This window comes from Triturus cristatus, chromosome 5_2, assembly GCF_964204655.1.
Source record: "Triturus cristatus chromosome 5_2, aTriCri1.1, whole genome shotgun sequence".
Taxonomy (NCBI): Eukaryota; Metazoa; Chordata; class Amphibia; order Caudata; family Salamandridae; genus Triturus; species Triturus cristatus.
This window is the reverse complement of record NC_140588.1, coordinates 18,470,740-18,484,626: the sequence shown is the minus strand read 5'-3', so window position 1 is coordinate 18,484,626 and position 13,887 is coordinate 18,470,740. Positions and strand designations below refer to the sequence as shown.

Genomic DNA, 13,887 nt, shown 5'->3' with positions numbered 1-13,887 from the left:
TCCTTCCTAAAGTGGTTACTTCTTTCCACATTGGACAGACCATCACTTTGCCCACCTTCTTTCTGCCTCCGCATCCTTCCAAAGAGGAAGAGAGGCTCCACCGTCTGGATCCAAAATGTGCGCTTTCATTTTATTTGGATCACACAAAGCAATTCCGGGTGGATGACCAACTCTTTGTTGGCTACGTGGGCGCCAAAAACAGTTGGGCCATGCACAAACAGACCATTTCTAGATTGGTCGTTTTGTGCATCAATGCTTGCTATTCCTTGGCAAAGAAGGAGCCTCCAGTGGGGTTACGCGCCCATTTCACCAGGGTGACTGCAGCTACCACTGCGTTGGGACGTGGAGTTCCCCTTAATGACATTTGTCAGGCAGCTACGTGGGCATCGCTGCACACGTTCACAAAACACTGCTGCCTGGACAGCCAAGTTCGGAGAGACGACTTCTTTGGCTGTTCTGTTCTCGGGGACTTTCTGGTGCGAACTTGGTTCGCTGACCCACCTCCAGGGTTGGTATTGCTGAGGTATCTTTTCTAAGGTAAGGAATCTATAAATAACTGTCTCTTTCAGATGAACAAGTTACTTACCTTCGGTAACGATATAGCTGTATGAGACATAGATTAGTTATAGATTCCTTACTGCCCCACCCATCCTCCCCGTTCTGCGAACCGATTTCTAGGGTTAAGGACTTCCTTTCAGGGCCCTAGTTTCGTGCACCAGTGGTCAGTGTCTTTCATGGATCTGCGCTTCTAGCGTGGAAAGTTGTGTACAGAACTGATGTCAGTGCACGAGGGCGGCGTCTAAGTAGCTACCGCAACTTCATCCCGGCGACCACAACGCCAATGACGAACGCGAAGCCGACCGACGCCACCTTTCGACACCCAGGTACAGCTGACGAAAAAACTTTCCGCTTCCAGCCTGACTCCCTGCGGTAATTCTAAGGTAAGGAATCTATAAATAATCTATGTCTCTTACAGATATATCGTTACCGAAGGTAAATACCTTGTTTATCTCGCCTTCGCCCTCACCTTCTCTGCAGGCGACTCGTGTCCATTCTTCGGCGCCAAGGGATTCGCTACTGCCCAGGGAGTCGTCCCTTGCTCCTCTGGCTTCGCCGGCCCCTGTGTCCCCAGTGCCGCAGCCCACCTGGGTCAGATCCTGACCAGGCGGTTCCGGATCCTTACCCACCCTATCCGAGTCTGGATCAGTTACTTTTTCTTAATGCATTGTTTGGCATGTTTGCCAAAGCTGCTAACCCATCGAGAGTGCCAGATGGCCCCGTGGATCCACTTGCTTACAATTTGGGCATCCCCCAGCAATATGCCCATTCACCATTCGTGCCCTTCATTCCGATGACACCATCATGGCATCTCCCGGTGCTGAGATTCCCGACACCGCTGTCTCCAGCGCCGTCTGGTTTTGGGCCGACACCTTCCCGGCTTCGGGCGGCACCGCTGACCACTACTGAGGGTTCCTGACGCGGATGTCACCTGCTCCGCGCCTGGCACTGCCGATCCCAAAGATGCATCCCAGGAGGGAGGCCCAGAGGCTGCTGGAAGAAGAGTAGTACCAGGGACCACCGGAACAAGCTGAATAGGGAGAAATCCTTGTCTCTGTGGATGACTTCGAAGGTCTTCAGGAGGCCAGAGGTTTGGACACTTGCCCGGAGTGGGAGCTTTTTTCCCCAAAGGCAATGCCTTCTCAGGACGTGGCTCCTTATCATACTGTCATCAGGAAGGCTGCTGACCTGTTGGATCTGCATTTGCCCACACTTGATTTCAGGCTCATATTCTGACTGAAGGTTTACACTCTCCGTCTTCAATAATTAAGCCTTTACTTCTATTCAGTGAGGCATTAACGGAGCCAATTCTGGAAGTGTGGCAGAAGCCTTTGTCTGCACTGTCAGTTTCAAGAGCAGTGACAAGACGCAATAAGCCTGCTCTGTGGGATCTGGCTTTTCTAACCTCCCACCCTTCCCCGAAGAGCTTGGTGGTTCAAGCTTCATGTTCATCCAAACAGTCCTCAGGATCCTTCCCTACCATCCTGGGGGATAGGGACTCCAAAAAGCTGGAGCAGTCAGCCAAAAAGGTGATCTCCTTGGCACAAATGGCATTAAACTCTACAAACTCCACATGCTTGTTGGGAAGATATATCCACGCTTTGATGGACTCAGCCAAAGAGGTGGCTCCTAAACTGCCTGATGATGTACAAGGGCACTTTCTGGAGGTATTGACTGATACGCAGGCTGCAGCCCGTCAAGTGATACAGTTTGGTCTGGATACGCAGACTACGTTTCCAGAGTGATGGGCTCCTCAGTGGCTACCAGGAGGCATGTCTGGTTGAGAAGTTCAGGTTTTCTTCGGATGTGTAGGCCACTCTGCTTGATCTTTCTTTCGATGGATCCAGGCTCTTTGGGACAAAGGCGGATTCTGCTCTGCAACACTTCAAGGATAGCAGGGCTACTGCGAGATCCTTCAGCCTACAGTCCCAGCCTAGGGGCTATGGTTACAGGATGTTTCGTGGATTTGGAAAGGCGGCTTTTTATTGACGCATCGGCAACAACAGCAGCAGAACCCCTTGCACAAGTCATACAGAGTGAAGGGAAGAGGCCGCCTGTGGAAAGCCGCCTGACAATAGCTCTCCTCATCCTTCTCCTCTTCTGTTTCCCTCACCAGTTCCACAGGGAAGCAGCTCTAGATCCCCCATCTTGGAGCATGTTGGTCCTGTAGGAGGTCGGGTGTCCCATTTTCTACAAAATTGGAAATCTGTTACTTCAGATCGGGATTTTGAATCTTGTAGAAAATGGGTACGCCCTTCCTTTCCAGGAGTTTTCCCCTCCTTACCCTCCTCTCCAGGGCTCGTGTTCGGAGGACCATCTGCTGCTCCTTCAGCAAGAGGTCCTCGCCTCGCTTCAGAAAGGTGCGATATAGGTGGTTCAGGAGCAGGAAAGGTGTTACTCCCGATATTTCCTGATCCCCAAAAAGGACAGGGGGTTGAGACCGATCCTGGACCTCGGGCTCTTGAATTTTTACCTCAAACAGGAGAAGTTCAAGATGTTGACCCTAGCTCAGGTTCTTCTGGCGCTGCACCAGGAAGGCTGGATGGGGTTGATTGCTTTGCCGGATGCGTATTTACTCATCCCCCATCCTGAGGTCGCATGGAGGTATCTCCGTTATACGGTGGGATCCCAACACTACCAATTTGCGGTTCTTCCATTCAGACTTACTTCTGCACCGCAAGTCTTCACAAGGGGGATGACGATGGTTGCAGCTCATCTCAGAAGGTTGGGGAGTCCGGTATTCCTCTATCTGGACGACTGGCTGCTCAAGGCAAAGTCTCCAGAGTTGGTGCTACATCATCTGCAGATAACGGCTCGGCTGTTGTTCGACTTGGGATTTTCGATAAATGTACATAAACCTCAGCTGGTGCCCTCCCAGTGCAACCTGTTCATAGGGTCATTACTGGGCACTGTTGTGAATTCTGCCTTCCCGCCTCCTCAGAGGATCTTAGACATCCAGGCTATGATTCCATTGTTTCAAGAAGGGGAGAAAGTTCCAGTCCTGAAAGTCTTACGCCTACTCAGTGTGTTCGCTTCCTGCATACTGTTGGTCAACCATGCACACTGGCATATGAGGGCACTCCAGTGGTGCGTCCGCAGGCAGTGATTTCAGCACAACAGAGACCTCAGGAAGGTGGTCAGAATCTCCAGAGACACTGCGGCGGATCTTTTAAGGTGGGGTGTTTCAAGCAACCTGTCTCGGGGGAAGCCTCTCCGGTGGCCAAAGTGATAACGGATGCCTCCACTCTGGGATGGGGTGCTCATCCGGGGGATCTGGAGATTAAGGGTCTTTTGGTCTCCAGAGGGAAGATTGCTTCATATCAGTCTTCTGGAATTGCGAGCAATTCGTTTGGCTCTCAAGGCCTTTCTTCCCTCCCTTCATTGTCAGTCGGTTTTGGTCCTGGCGGACAATACTACCGCGATGTGATACATACATTAACAAACAGGGAGGAGTAGGGTTGTATCGCCTCTGCAGAGAGGCTCTGCGGCTCTGGTCCTGGGCTCAGGACCATCGGATTTGCATGATGGCGAATCATCTTGCCGGAGTGCTGAATGTACGTGCGGACAGTCTCATTTGGCAGTTCTCGGCTGATCACGAGTGGCGTCTCCATCCGGAAGTGGTCTGCAACATTTTCAGGATGTGGGCGTTTCCTCGGATGGACCTGTTTGCCACTCCCGAAAACTCGCACTGCCCGTCATTTTGCAGTCTTCGGTATCCAATGCGGAGAGCATTGGTGGACGCGTTTCAGCTAGACTGGGGCTCACAGCTTCTTTACACGTTACCTTCCATACCCTTGATTCCTCATGTTCTGAGGAAGATTTGCTAAGACCGGGCCCAAGTCATATTCATTGTCCCGGATTGGCCAAGAAGGGTGTGGTACATCTCTCATCGCACCCTCCACTCAGTCTCCCTCTCATGGCAGACCTCCTCTCGCAGTCGCAGGGGCAGGTTCTACACCCCCACCTCCAGAGCCTGCACCTCTGTGCCTGGAGATTGAACGGGGCAACCTGATTTCTTTCTCTCTCCCACCGGATATTGTGGATGTTATTTTATTGGCCAAAAGACCATCCACCAAATCTGTTTATTCCTGTAGATTGGCCAGATTTGTGAAGTGGTGAGTAGAGTCTGATGGATCCCTTTATCTGATTTGCTTAGTGTTTCACTTTCCTTGGCCCAGCAAGGTTGTGCTGTGGCTACAGTTAAGGGTTACCTGTCAGCTTTATCAGCCTTCCTTTGTTTGCCAGACCAGCCTTCATTGTTCAAGTCTCCCATAGTTATAAGGTTCATTAAGGGCCTCACTAATTTATATCCTCCCATTCCCTACATTATGCCTCAGTGGGACTTGAATTTGGTTCTGACTTTTCTGATGGGTTCTCCTTTTGAGCCTCTTTCATGGTTGCTCGTTGAGGCTTCTCACATTCAAGACGGTTTTCTAATTGTTAGAAGGGTAAGTAAGCTTCAGGCTCTTAGTTTTAAGCCTCTTTTTACAGCCATGCAGACAAGATGGTTCTTAGGACCAGGGCTGCTTTCCTGCCTAAGGTGGTTACACCTTTTCATCTAGGCCAGTTCATCACTTTACCCACTGTCTATCCTTCCCCTCACTTTTCCAAGGAGGAGGAGAGATTTCACCACCTGGATCCTAGGAGGACAGTCAGCTTCTACCTGCACAAAACCAAGGACTTGAGGCTGGACGATCAGCTCTTCGTTGGTTATGTGGGATGAATGAAAAGCAAAGCTGTCCACAAGAGAACACTTTCCAGGTGGATCGTCTCGTGCATCAGGGTATGCTACGCCTGGGCCAAGAAGGAGCCGCCTAAAGTTATTAGAGCTCATTCTACTAGAGCAAAGTCTTCAACTTCCGCTTTGGCTAGAGGTGTCCCTGTGGTAGACATCTGTCAATATGGGTCTCCCTCCACACTTTCGTGAAGAATTATTGCTTGGATTCAAAGGTGAGGAGGGACGGCCATTTTGCATGTTCTGTGCTGCAGGACTTTTTGGTATGAGTAGGTGGACACCCTCCGCTGGGAGAGGGACTGCTTGGGGATTCAATTCAAAAGGTGAGAAATCCACAGGCAAATGTATCCATAAGAAGAACAAGTTACTCACCTTCGGTAACGCTTTTTATGGTGGATACAGTATCTGCCTGTGGATTCCTCAATGACCCACCCTCCTCTCCATTGTCTACCTACGTATACCAAAAAGGTTTTTGTGCATGACATTCTTGTATCTCTGTCATTTGCTTTGCTATGATGCTTGTTGTTGGGAAATGTCTTGGTTTTAGCTATTCCTGTTTTCCTTCTTATTTCATACTTCTACTATGTATATTTGTGTATATATTGTATACTGTGTATACTTGCAGTATGTTTTTGGTCTACCCATACGCCTCGAAGGCACGGAAAAAATGGGTGGAATTGACATCAGCATGCAGACGAAGTCTTCTTATGGCTCCAGTGACATCATACGGAGTTGCGAGCGGAGCAGTGCTATTGTGACGTCCTCGTCGATGTGGGAGAGCTATGAAAAGGTTTCTGTGGAATGCTGGTGCAGGGGTAATTCAAAAGGTGAGGAATCCACAGGCAGATACTGTATCCACCAGAAAAAGCGTTACCAGAGGTAAGTAACTTGTTCTTGTCCGTTGCTTCGCATCCCTCCATTCCCATACGCCCCCTCCCCCGCTCCCTTACACAATGGCATAAGTTGTGAAAGACATTTTGAGAAAATTTATTAGCCATGTTGCACAGTAGCCCGTATGTTGCGCAGAATGACTTAAAACCATTCACAAAGCCAAAAGACCTACTGTCTAACTAATCCCCTCGCCCCTTTATTTACAGCCCTGTCTTCTTGCCACTCATCTTTTCCTGCAGCTCCAGGTCGTACCAGATCTTGGTTCACTCTTGACCTTCCTACTTTTCTGACAAGTCTGGCCATAAATACAATCTGAACTTTATGTACATTTCTCTAATTTCATTCCTTGTGCTGCCCCCTCCACTTTTCCTCTACCAGCTGCCCCATCACTTTCTTCCTTCAACCATTACACTTCTTTTTTTGTTCTTGTTATTCCCTTTCCCCACCCCCAACTTGGATGATAGCGTGCCTACAAGCTCTAACATTGTAAAGATGCACTTATTGCTTGGGCTAGTGTGGGGATGTCCCTGATTCCAACATTGCCAGTGCTCATCGCCTGTCTGAGTGACCTCAACGTTGGCGATTTAAAAGCTGCCCATGTCGCCTCCAGAGCCCCTGGTGCACCAGCCTCTGTGTTTGTTGCACGGCTTGCAGAAAACTGAGACTGCCAGGAATAGGCTAATCAGACTTGTTGCAATAATGCCTTTTATATCTGAAAGAGACACGTTCGTGATAGATTCCTTACTTTAGAATATTCCCCAGGCGTCAGTCTGGATCCGTAAAGTTTTCTGCTTAGCAGTACCCCTGCGCGCCAGTAGGTGGCGCCGTGCGGCTCCGCGCCCGTCACTGGCGTCGTGCACCCCGGGACGACGTCACGGAGGCTACTTAGGCTCCACCCATGCGCGCTGACGTCAGTTCTTTCTTTCTCCGCACCGAAAGCGTAGATCCGGGTTGAGCACGTACCTCGGTCAATTTTTGACCAATTTTTGAGACTTTTTGTCTTCCCCTCTTGTCTCCTGGTGCACTTGGGTATTCCCGGCTTTAAGTCTTGCGGGTCGCGCCACCGTAATATGTCAGTGGCGGACCCCCATGATGTCTGTCGCTACTGCCTGGAGACCGACCACGACTCCCGGGATTGTCGGGACTACCGTGCCATGTCCCCGAAGGCATTGCGGGAGCGGCACCGGAAGTTGCTGGAGGTCCGGCACTTCTCTCGCCGCCGCTCCGGGTCTAGGGGCTGTTCGCGGGACAGCAGCCGTCGCTCCTCGGACTCCAAGTATTCACCTTCAGATTCCGGTAAGCGACGCCATAAGAAGTCGAAGAAGCGTGTTCGCTCTCCGATGTCCCCCCGTCGCTCCCCGGAGGCAGACGTGGGGGACAGGGGCTCCAACCCTGCGGCTTCTCTGGAGCCTGGGAGTCCCGCAGCCTACCCGCTCTACCCAGGTCCGTCGGCAATTCCCGAACAGCGGCAAGTGTTTCTTGCTGCCTTGGACCGCCTGTTTAGGCCTCGGGCTTCCGCCGGTGCGCCTGTATCCAGCGCCCGCTGCTCCGGCCCGACGCCACAAGGTACAACGCCGCTGCCTCCAGCCCCGGCGCTGCCCTTGGTTCCGGCGCCGCCCCTAGCTCTGCCACAGGTGCCGCACTGGGTGCCGTTTATCCCGCACCTGCCTGAGTTCTCGGACCATTTCGTTCCGATCTGGGATTCTCATTGGGATGGGGCTCCGGTTCGGCCCTGGCCGGCGCCGCTGGCCCCCTCTCCGGCTCCGGTCCTGCCGCTGCGACCGGCTCCATCTACCCCTGAGCTGGATGAGGACTGGGACGGCTCAGAGGACCCCCTTGTGCGGCAGTGTGACTCCGAGCAGGATTGGGTGGATGACCTTCAAGATGCGGGTGAACTTGATGTGTCTTCTGATCCGGGGTTTGCCTCGACTCCGCCTACTATGGAGGAGGGCGCTTCCTACACTATGGTGCTGCGTCGAGCCGCGGAGACTCTCCACCTCGACCTCCCTACGGTGGCCCTTAAGACCAACCTGCTCATGGAGGGGCTCCAGACGGCGTCTGCGTCGTCGGAGCCGCTGCTCCCTTTCAAAGAGGCCCTTACCGAAGTCCTCTTGGGTACTTGGTTGTGGCCGGCCTCGGGGGCGCCGGTGGATAAGAACGTTGCTAGGCGTCATCGCCCGGCGCCTGGTGATCCCACCTTCTTGACCACTCACCCCACGCCTGAGAGCCTGGTCATTCAGGCCTCGACATCGCAGAGTGCCTTTCCCTCGGCTCAGCCGGATAAGGACTCTAAGTGGCTGGACCAATATGGCAAGAGGTTGTTCTCCTCATCCAGTTTGGGTTGAGGTCGGTTAATACCGCCTGCTTATTGGGCCGTTACTCCCACGCTGTGTGGGATTCGGTGGCGGAGGTTCTGCCTCAGTGCTCTGAGGAGGTCCAGGCTGTCCTTTCCCAAGCAATTGCAGAGGGCAAGGATGCAGCGAAGTTTGCCATCATGTGTGGTTTGGACACTGCTGATTCTTTGGGCAGGGTGATTTCCACGATGGTGGCGTTGCGGCACCAAGCCTGGTTGCGTTCCACTGGCTTCTCACCCGATGTCCAGAGCTTGCTCATGGACATGCCCTTCGACGGCTCCCGCCTCTTTGATGATAAGGCTGACAATGCCCTGGAGCGCTTTAAAGACTCTCGAGCAACGGCCAAGTCTTTGGGTCTTTCCTCAAACTCCTGCCACGACGGGGTTTCGTTCTTTTCGTGGCCAGCGCAGAGGTACCCAGGCGTGCTCTTCCAGCAAACCTATGCAGAACCAGCCTCAGCAAGGCCGCGGACTTGGGTTCCGCAGGGGCGGGTCTGGTAACCAGCGTGCGGGGCAGTCCACTTCCACCCCCGCTGCTTCCGCCTCGAAACCTTCCTAATCCGAGCTTCAGGGGGCACCCCATGCCAGTGGGTGGCAGGGTTCACCTCCACCACTGGCACAAGATTACGTCGGACAAGTGGGTGCTACAGATAATCAGCAGAGGTTACTCGCTCCCCTTTCTGTCCTCCCCTCCAGCCATGCCACCTCGGTACCGCCGCATGTCGGGGAATCATTTCGTTCTTCTCCATCAGGAAGTCACGGTCCTCCTGGCCAAGGGGCCATCGAGTACGTTCCCGATCAGGAAGTAGGGAGTGGTTGCTATTCCCACTACTTCCTTGTCCCCAAGAAGGACAAGGGGGGCCTGTGCCCCATCTTGGACCTCCGGGACGTCAATCGCTTCCTCCGAAAGGAGAAGTTCAGGATGCTGACTCTAGCTCAGGTCCTGTCTGCCCTGGATCCTGGAGACTGGATGGTAGCATTGGACTTGCAGGATGCTTTTTTTCACATTCCCGTCCTGCCGGCCCACCGGCGTTACCTGCGGTTCGCGGTAGGCCAGGAGCATTTTCAGTTTGCCGTTCTCCCCTTCGGCCTTACCAGCGCCCCTCGGGTGTTCACGAAGGCGATGGCGGTGGTCGCAGCTCATCTGCGCAGGTCAGGGGTGTCATTCTTCCCCTACCTCGATGACTGGCTGTTGAACGCGGCTTCGCCCCAGGCAGTTGCCAACCTCCTGCATCTGCTGGGGTTCTCCATCAGTGTGCCGAAGTTGCACCTGAGTCCCTCTCAGAAGCTCCCTTTCGGGTTTATCCTCCCGAACAGCGAGTCTGGGATATTCGGGCTATGGTTCCGCTCTTTCTACCTCTATCCCGGGTTTCAGTCAGGATGTCCCTCCGGCTTCTGGACCTGATGGCCTCTTGCATCCTGCTGGTGCCGCATGGCAGATGGCATATGCGGGCTCTGCAGTGCGGCCTGAAGTTCCAGTGGGCGCAGCATCAGGGCAACCTGTCCGATCATGTCCAGATCTCGGATGGCACTGCACGGCAATTGCAGTGGTCGCTCACAAATCGCGATTGGGTCAATGGCAGATCCCTCTCCCTTCCCCAACCGGAGCACACGGTAGTGACGGATACATCCCTCTTGGGCTGGGGAGGCCACATGGGAGAGGCAGAGATCAGAGGCTTCTGGTCTCCGGCGGAGTCCCGGCTCCATGTCAACCTTCTGGAGCTGCGGGCGATCCGACTTGCACTGAAAGCATTCCTTCCCTCTGTCCGGGGAAGTGTAGTGCGGGTGTTCACGGACAACACCAACGCCATGTGGTATTGCAACAAACAGGGCGGGGTGGGGTCATGGACCCTTTGTCCAGGAGGCTCTGCGCCTCTGGACGTGGCTGGGACATCAAGGCATTACCTTGGTGGTTCAACACCTGGCAGGTTCTCTGAACGCCAGGACGGATGAACTCAGCCGCCAGTGCATGGTGGATCACGAGTGGCGTTTGAACATGGACGTGGCGCAAGGTCTCTTTCTGCAATGGGGAGAGCCTTGGTTAGATCTATTCGCCACCGAAGAGAACGCGCAATGTCATCAGTTCTGCGCGTTGGAATTTCCAAGGCGGCACTTGCTCGGAGACGCTTTTTGTCTCGAGTGGAGCTGCGGTCTGTTGTACGCCTTTCCGCCTATACCACTTCTACCCAGAGTGCTGAAGAAGATCAGGCGCGACCGGGCCCAAGTCATTCTTGTGGCTCCGGACTGGGCTCCAAGAGTATGGTATCCCGAGCTACTCAGTATGAGCATCGATCCCCCGCTCCGACTGCCTCTTCGGGAGGATCTTCTGTCGCAGCAGCAGGGGACGGTCCTCCACCCGAACCGGTCAAGTCTCCACCTCCATGCTTGGAGATTGAGCGGCGACAGTTGACACCTTTCGATCTTCCTCCTGAAGTCTGTGATTTCATCTTGGCAGCCAGGCATCCCTCCACTAAAACGGTGTACGCCTGTCGGTGGAACAGATTTGTGGCATGGTGCACAGCTAAGACTGTGGATCCTCTTTCTGAGGTTCTCCTGTTCCTTCTCGCTTTGGCCCAGCAGGGCTCTGCTCTGGGCACTCTTAAAGGTTATCTTTCGGCTATCTCTGCCTTCCTACGGTTTCCTGATCAGCCTTCTCTTTTTAAGTCCCCGGTTGTTAACCATTTTCTTAAGGGCATTACGCATACGTTCCCACCTGTGCCCTTCATAATGCCTCAGTGGGACTTGAATCTTGTCTTGACTTTTCTGATGTGCGCTCCCTTTGAGCCCCTTCATAACTGTCCCTTACGTCTTCTTACTCTCAAGACGGCTTTCCTCGTAGCTATGAGCTCTGCCAGGAGAGTGAGTGAGCTCCAGGCTCTTTCTTCCAAACCTCCTTTCCTTTCTGTTCATCCGGACAAGGTGGTTCTGAGGACACGTCCTTCTTTCTTGCCAAAGGTTGTCGCACCCTTCCACATCGGGCAGACCATCACTTTGCCCACCTTTTTTCCGCCTCCGCATGCTTGACGGGAAGAGGAGTGGCTCCACCGTGCGTTTGCATTCTATCTGCAGCGTACACAGCAGTTCCGGGTGGATGATCAGCTCTTTGTTGTCTACGTGGGCGCCAAAAGAGGTTGGGCGGTGCGCAAACGGACCATCTCCGGGTGGGTCGTTCTGTGCATCAAAGCATGTTACTCCTTGGCCAAGAAAGAGCCTCCTGTGTGTCTGCGTGCCCATTCGACCAGGGCAACTGCAGCCACTATTGCCTTGAGACGCGGTGTCCCCTTGTAGGATATTTGTTAGGCAGCTACGTGGGCCTCGCTGCACACGTTTACCAAGCACTACTGCCTTGACAGTCCGGTCCGGAGAGACGGCTTCTTTGGCCGTTCTGTGCTCCGTAACTTTCTGGTGTAATCTTGTTCGCAGACCCACCACTCGGGTTGGTATTGCTGGGGTATCTACTCTAAGGTAAGGAATCTATCACTAACGTGTCTCTTTCAGATGCACTTGTGTAACGATATATCTGTAAGAGACATTAGTTAGTGATAGATTCCTTACCGCCCCACCCATCCTCCCCGTTCTTCAAACTGATTACTAGGGTTAAGGTCATCCCCTTTTAGGGCCCTAGTTTTATGCACCAAAGGTCAGTTTCTCGCATGTCTCAGCGTTTCGGCGTGGAAAGTTGTGTACAGAACTGACATCAGCGCGCATGGGTGGCGCCTAAGTAGTCCCTGTAACGTCGTCCCGGTGTGCACGACGCCAGTGACGGGCGCGGAGCTGCACGGCGCCACCTACTGGCGCGCAGGGGTACTGCTAAGCAGAAAACTTTCCGGATCCAGATTGACGCCTGGAGAATATTCTAAGGTAAGGAATCTATCACTAACTAATGTCTCTTACAGATATATCGTTACACAAGTAGTAATTTGTGCATTTATAACACAATTTGTATATGATGTTTTTCATTTCTAAGTGCTTTCATAATATTTGCTTGCGGTTAATCCCCTGCTCTCTATGATCACGATTCTGAGCAGTCCCTCCCTGCTGTCTGTCCATCTACTGGGTTATATGAGCTTACTTTGTTAACACCTGTCTATATGTCAGTGCCCTTCCTTTCTGTTGCGGTACCCTGGTTACCTGTATAAGCATCAGCATGTAATAACTTCAGGAAACGGTCTGATTTTCTACCAGTGACAGTAAGCTGCATTCTGCATATGAGGCATGCAGGAGTGTAACAGCACTTTTCAGTTGAAGTGGGTCGCCCTACGCCCTACCTGTTCCATTGGCCTTTATTCAGCCCAAGACCAATGAATATTTGCAAGATATGGAGACGCAGGGTGCGCCATCATCACATTTCACAGGGTGACCCCCATCATATTGCATTACACCACTGCAGACATGTGGCTCTGCATCAGAGCCATGTGCCAGGTGATTCAGCCTTGCATCACAGCCATGCAGTGGCTGATGCCAACTTGTATGCTACCCATGCCAGTCCATCATCTGGTCCATACACTCAAGAAAGGGTCTATGGTCCTTCAGCATGCTACAGAAGGGACTTGCGTCTGACTTGATGGACATCTAGTAACTAAATAAGGGACTGCAGGCAATATGGCCCCCACATGCATACACATGCATGTTGACAATTGTGGCATGATTTTGGAGCAGGGTCAAGATAGATCTGTATATGGCTGTGTCCAGGCTGAGGTGGCAAGGTGTGCAAAATAACCATGGACTGGAATGCGGTCTGAGTAATTACCAGCTGATTAATTCAAGCATTCCATCCATCGGTTTTTTGTATACTTTGGTATGTCGCTCTAGTTGGGCCAGGTGTGTCCAGACTGGTTCCGTGCACACTGTCTCACAAGAACCAAAGCTATACCTGACTGATGAGCCCTAATAAGGGCTTAATCGATCTTGGGTTGCTTGTGTCCTGGTTCAGGGAGGACCTACCTTAGCAGTTAGGGCTGTACTGTTCCCATTGGAGCAGGGTCAATACTGATTTTCATGTGGCAGTATACGCAAAATAGCGATTGGCTGTGGCAGAGATAAGGGCAAAACTGTTCTTGGGTTGCTTGTGTCCTGGTTCAGGGAGAACCTAGCCTGGCCATTTTGGCTGGACTGTTCCCATTGGAGAAGGGTCAATACTGATTTGCACTTGGTAGTATCCCAAACAGATGTGTCATGGTCTGCAAATTAAAGATGGGCTTGGATGCGGCAGAGAGTGTTTGCCAGTGGCTGACATTAATTAAAGCTTTCCGCCCCCTTTTCTTTTTTTTCTTTCTTATTCAGAGTGTTGCCCTAGGTGGGACAGATATGCCCAGACAGTGGTCATGTGTAGACTGAGACACTGGAACCA

At 52.5% G+C, this 13,887-nt stretch overlaps 1 protein-coding gene across 1 annotated transcript in view; it reads left to right on the top strand.

Moving 5' to 3' along the window:
- The window catches only part of MARCHF6 (membrane associated ring-CH-type finger 6), a 1,340,093-nt gene that overhangs the window by 1,069,641 nt on the left and 256,565 nt on the right, over positions 1–13,887 (top strand). The gene's annotated exons all lie outside the window — the stretch shown is intronic.